General features: G+C 49.6%; 1 protein-coding gene across 1 annotated transcript in view; it reads left to right on the top strand.

Moving 5' to 3' along the window:
- Positions 1-867: 867 nt before the first annotated feature.
- The window catches only part of CSNK2A1 (casein kinase 2 alpha 1), a 49761-nt gene continuing 44628 nt past the window's right edge, over positions 868-6000 (top strand). The window contains exon 1 of the mRNA XM_081949769.1: positions 868-1015. The gene's annotated coding sequence lies outside the window, so the exon portion shown is untranslated. The remainder of the gene's footprint in view (positions 1016-6000) is intronic.

The raw sequence follows: 6000 nt of genomic DNA, 5'->3' as shown, positions 1-6000 counted from the left end.
GAGGGAGGAAGAGACAGAGAAAGAAAGAGAGAGAGAAAGAAAAATTGAGAGGGACAGAGAAAGAGAGAGGCAAAGAAAGAGAGAGGGAAGGGGGGAGTCAGAGAGATACAGAGAAAAATTAAGAAAGAGAAAGACAGAAAAAGAGACAGAGAAAGAGAAAAAGAAAGAGGGAAAGGGGGAGAGAATGAGAAAGAGCGAGACACACACAGAGAGAGAAATTGAAAAAGAGAGAGAAAGAGACAGAAAAGAGAGGGAAAGGTGGGGGAGACACACACAGGAATTGAGAGAGGGAATGGGAGAGACAGAAAAATTGAGAAAGAGAGAGACAAAGGGAAAGGGAGAGAGAAAGCAAGAAAGAGAGAGATGCACAGAGAAAAAAACTGAGAGAGACAGAGAGAAAGAGAAATTGAGACAGAAAGAGAAATTGAGAGAAAGAGAATGAAAGAGAGAGAGAAAGAGAGAGGGAAAGAGAAAGAAAGAAAGAGAAATAGAGAGACAAAGAAAGAGAGGGGGAAAGAGAGAAAGAGAGGGAAAGAAAGAGGGAAAGAGATAGAAAGAAAGAAAGAGACAGAGAGAAAGAGACAAAGAAAGAGAGAGACAAAGAGAGAGAGAGAGAGAGAGAGAGAGAAAGAGAAAGAGAGGGGGAAAGAGAGAGAAAGAGAGGAAGCGAGACAAAGAAAGAGAGAGGGAAATAGAAAGAGCGAAACAGAGAGACAAAGAAAGAGAGAGGGAAAGAGAGAGAAAAAAAGAGAAATTGAGAGGAGGGAGGCGGGGGGGGGGGAAGGCCCTGCCTTTCAACCAAACTCCATCTCCCAGCATCCAGCGCGGAAGGCGGGAGGCGCCCATAGAGCCACGAGGGCGAGAGAGACCAGGCGAGGAGGAAAGCGAGCGGCTTCCGCTTCCGGCCAGCCTCGCTTTGGGCCCTGCGGTGGCGGCCGAGCCTTGTGCTGCCGCCATATTGTCTGTGTGAGGCCGGTGAGGCGGGTGGACGGCGGGGCGCCCGGCGGCTGCTCAGGTAACGGCGAGGCGAGGGTGCTCCGAGGGTGGGTGGGGGAGAGACCCGGGATGGGGGGGGCTTCCTTCAACCCCTCTGGCGGAGGGGCCGCTGTGGCCTCCAGGAAGGGAGGGGGGGCAGAGGGGAAAAAAGGGGGGGTCCGTGAATGGGGGCGCTGCTCTTGCCAACCCCTCCCCCTCGCCCATTGAGGCGAGGCTCCTTTGGGGGGGCTTTCCTCGCCTCCCCCCCATTTCAGTGCTCCTTCCCCAACCTGGCGCCCCCTAGCTGCGCTACGTTCACCCCTCCCCTCCAGAATGGGGTGGGGGGTGGGTGGGACTTTGGCAGGCGGGGCTGGGGAGGGAGGGAGGGTCTCCAACCCCCACCCCCTCCCCCTCTAACAAGGGGGAGAAGGACACACCCCTGCTGAGAAGGAAGACTGTTGGGGGGGACATTCTGGGGAAGGGGGGGATCAAGGACCCCCCTATATATCTAAACTAATGAGCAAGTGGGATCCCCCCATCCACATAGGGAGCAGGCGGGGGGGGGGGACACAACACCCCTCCCCAAATAGGGAAGGCTCTCATTTTCTGGATTTAGATTCTTCCCCACCAAGGACTCCCCCAAACCAAGACCCCCCCCCCCCATATAAACTAATGGGGGAGCAGGCAAGGGGGATCCCCATCTACATAGGGAGGGCCCTTAGATTCTGGGTTAAGATTCCCCCCCCCCAATGCCCCCCCCCATATATCTAAACTAATGGGGGAGCAGGCAAGGGGGATCCCCTCCATCTACATAGGGAAGACACTCAGATTCTGAGTTAATATTCTCCCTGCCCCAAGCCCCTTCCCCCCCCCAATATATCTAAACTAATGGGGGAGCAAGCAGGGGGACACCCTTACTCCAAATAAGGGGGACTCTCAGATTCTGGATTGTCCACCACCAAGGACAACCCCCCCCCCCCCAATTGAATAGCCCTCCCCAATTTATCTAAACTAATGGGGGACCAGGCAGAGGGACACCCCTTCCCCAAATAGGGGGGATTCTAGATTCCCCCCCCCAATGCTGTGTAGCATATGGGGCAGGATCTAATGTTAATGCTGCCACCAATATTTGGATATATGGAGGGGAGGGGGGGTCTTGGTTTAGGGGGGGAGGGGACTTTAATGGTGGAGAGTCTTAATTCAGAATCTGAGAGTCCTCCCTATATGGGTGGGGGATCCCCCTATTTGCACCCCCATTCATTCATTCATTCCTCTAGGGCCGATTTGGGGAGGGAGGGGGAGGTCTGCAGTGCTGCATCCTCCCAGCCGTCTTCCTCGGGGTGGGGTGATCCCTGGAGGGGCTGTTCATCCTAGTTTGCATCTTGGTTTACAATTGGGGGGGGGGTGTTGCAAGGCGTCCCAACACGTGTGCTTTTTGCTTGTGTTCAGGATCTCCTTTGAGGGGATCTTTCTCTGCCCCCCTCCCCTAATCAAGGGGGAAGGGTGCGTTCTTTTTATTTTCCTTTTTTATTTTCCTTCCCCAGTGGTTTTCTGGTAATTGAGCTGAGCGTCTTCTTCTTTTTCTTCGGAAAAGACCATTGGGGGCTCTTGGCAGCTAGAAATAATTATGGGTAGTTTAAATCATGTTTGTTGATCTCTGAGTCAGAAGACCCTTGGCTTGGGAGTAGTTTCTCTTGAGATTGTTTTCTGCTTTAAACTTTGTTACCCCCCCCCTTTCCCCCCCTCCCCCCAGATCGCCGGGGTTAAAAGAGAATAATTTGTAGCTGGGGGCTTGAACCGGGAGGCTCTTGATGTGTGATCTCTGAGCCTGCTTGTCTTCTTGCAGATGTTGCATTGCCAAACTTGGTAACATCATCAGGGCTGGGAGGGAGTGGGGGTTTGTGGAGAGGTGGAGGAGGAGGACTGGGACAGTCCTTGGTGCTCTCTGAGCTTGGTTGATTTTCTTGCAAACGTTTTTGTGACCCAGCTAGGTAACATCATCAGTGCTAGAAGGGAATGGGATTTATGGAAAAGAAAGGAGGAGGAGGACTGTGGGGGTCCTTGGTGCTCTCTGAGCCTGGTTGTTTTCTTGCAAACATTTCGTGACCCAACTAGGGAACATCATCAGTGAAAGGAAGGAGAGGAGGAGGAGGAGGAAGGAGGAGGAGGAGAAAGCTGACTGTGGGGTCCTTGGTGCCCTCTGAGCTTGGTGGTTTTCTTGCAGATGTTTCATGACCCAACTAGATAACATCATCAGTGCTAGAAGGGAGTGGGGTTTGAGGAGGAGGATTATGGGGTTGGCGCTCTCTGAGCTTGGCTGTTTTCTTACAGACATCTCATGACCCAACTAGACAATATCATCAGTGCTAATCTAAGCACCGATAGTGTTATCTAGTTGGTTAAGAAAACCACGTTCCGGAGAGCACCAAGGACCCATAGTTTTCCTCCTCCACTCCACAAACCCCATTCCCTTCTAACGCTGATGATGTTACCTAGTCGGGTAAAGAAACGTCTGCCCAAAACAACCACCAGCAAACTCGGGGAAGACCAAGGGACTTTTTCTCCTTACTACTGGCTGAATGTATTCAGGGCTTCGTTACTCCATCCCTCAGTCCCTCAGTCGGCAGTCTTCAAGAGCCAGCTGGTGATTACTAAGCAAATCCTGTGGGTTTAAAACAGTTAAGCAAAACAGTTTGGAAACTATTTCTTGTATTTAAAACTTGTTGAGGCTTTTCCAAGCCTGTTATTATAAGTTAAAATGTTACCCAGGCAGTCCAGGCTTTCTGTGGCTGAGCGAAAGGTCGGTTAAGTGAGCATTGCCCCATTTTAGGACTGCCGTCGTTAAGTGAATTGCTGCAGGGAGGGTTAAGTCAGCAACACGGCTGTTAAGTGGATCTGCCTTCCCCAGAAGGTTGCAAAAGGGGACCACGTGACCCCCCCCCCCCCGGACACTACAACCGTCTTAAAATATTTGCCAAGCGTCCGAGTCTTGCTCATGTCACTAAAGGGTGGCTGAAGTGGTCATAAGTGTGAAAAATGGTCACCAGTTGCTTTTTTTCAGTGGCGTAACTTTGAATGGACACTAAGCGGGCGGTTGTAAGTGGAGGACTACCTGTAACAAAGTAGGGGTGTTCCTTACTCTCAATTTACTTCTGAGGGTGCATTTCCCTGCATTTCCCGGGGTGTGTTATATCCTCCTTCCTTAATCATTGTGGGAAAACAGTCTTGGCTGCCAGGAACCAGAGTGAAAATTGGGAGAGGCAAATCCCACTGTTTTCCCAACACAGGTGAGGAGGGAGTGTGCCCAAAAAAATGGGTGCCAGTAGTTCAGACTCATTGTGTGGTTGTGTAGTTCTTACAGTTCTGGGAGGATATGTAGAACCTGCCTTATATTTGTTGGATAGATTTGTTGATTTTATTATATTAATTTATTACAGGGCTTCGCACACACAGGACTCAAGGCGGCTTACAGAATATAAAACCTCATATAAAATTAACAAAGCTTCTTTTGTTAGTTTGGTTGTTATATGACCACGATGTCGAACTTATGGCATGCGTGCCAGAGGTGGCACACAGAGCCCCCTCTCTGGGCATGCATACCATTGCCAATTGGTCTTTGCGGGTACCGGAATATGGCCTGAAAAACAGCCCATTTTGGGGGGTGTTTTTAGGCTGTTTTTGAGGCCAAAATTGGTCTCGAAAACAGCCTGAAAATGGCCCAGAAAACGCCCAAAAAGCAGCCCAATTTTGGCTCTGTCGGTGAGTCAACACCGGGTCAGAGGAGGAGCTGCTGCGGGACAGAGAGGACAGCTGCTCTTTAAAAGTTATGATTTAAATCAAATTTATTTAAATCAATTTTATTTAAATCAAATCCACCCTGCTGCAAAACCCCTGTCTTCTAGCACTGATGATGCTACCTAGCTGGGTCATGAAATCCCTGCAAAGAAAGCAAGAAAACGAACAAAGTTAAGAGAGCACCAAGGACCCCCACCGTCCTCTTCCCCGCCTCCCTTCCTCCCTTTTACAGACCCTTCTCCCGTCTAGCACTGATGATGTTGCCTAGCTGGGTCATGAAACGTCTGCAAGAAAACCACCCCACTCGGAGAGCACCCAGGACCTCTCACTTCAACCCCAGCTACAAATACTCTCATTTATAACAGGAGGGATAATAATGTTCCAACACTGGAAGTTTTTAAGGAGATGTTGGATAACCATTTGTCTGAAGTGGTGTAGGGTTTCCTGTCTAGGTGGGGGGTTGGACTAGAAGACCTCCAAGGTCCCTTCCAACTCTGTTATTCTATTCTGTTCTAATTTATTTAGAAAACTCATTGCTGCCGACTTGCACACAGCAACTCAAGGCAGCTGACAGGGCTAGAAAACCAGCACATAAAAGAAATAAAAATAATAAAAGAATAACAACCCCCCCCCCCAATTATTAATGAAGTACAGGTAGTCCTTACAAGGACAGTTGAGCTTAAGACAGTTGTCAAGTGACCTTTTACAAGAGTCCCTCTGTGAGGAAGATGGGCGATTTAAAAACCTGACCGATAGATAAATGGATTTGATAAAAGCGCTATTGTATTCTAGAAACCTCCAAACTCTCAAGACAAACAGAGAGAGCTGCGAACTTCTGTAGGCTTCTTTTCAAAGTAATCATAACCTTAACTTGTGCAGCCAAGCAAAGGAAAGTGTGAATAACAGGTAAATTCAGCTTCTTAATGTTATTTGTGGAGAAGGTTAGCTCCCAAGAAGTTCTATTTTGTGGCCGTTGGGATGCCTACAGCTGGTCCTCGACTTTACGACCACCAATTGAGCCCCCACACTTCTGTGGCTAAGGAAAATAGTTGTTTGGATGAATTTCGCCCCCTTTTGGCAACCTTTCTCACCACAGTCGATAAGTGAATCAGGGCGGCGGTTAAGCTACTCACCTGGCTGTTAAGTGAATCAGGGGGATCACGTGACCTCGGGACGCAGCAACTGTCATAAGTACATGCCAGTTGCCAAGCATTTTGATCAGGTGGCCAC

This window comes from Natrix helvetica (genome assembly GCF_964273705.1).
Source record: "Natrix helvetica genome assembly, chromosome: 3".
Lineage (NCBI taxonomy): Eukaryota > Metazoa > Chordata > Lepidosauria > Squamata > Natricidae > Natrix > Natrix helvetica.
Note: the sequence above shows the minus strand (reverse complement) of the source record. Positions and strands in the feature narration are given on the sequence as shown.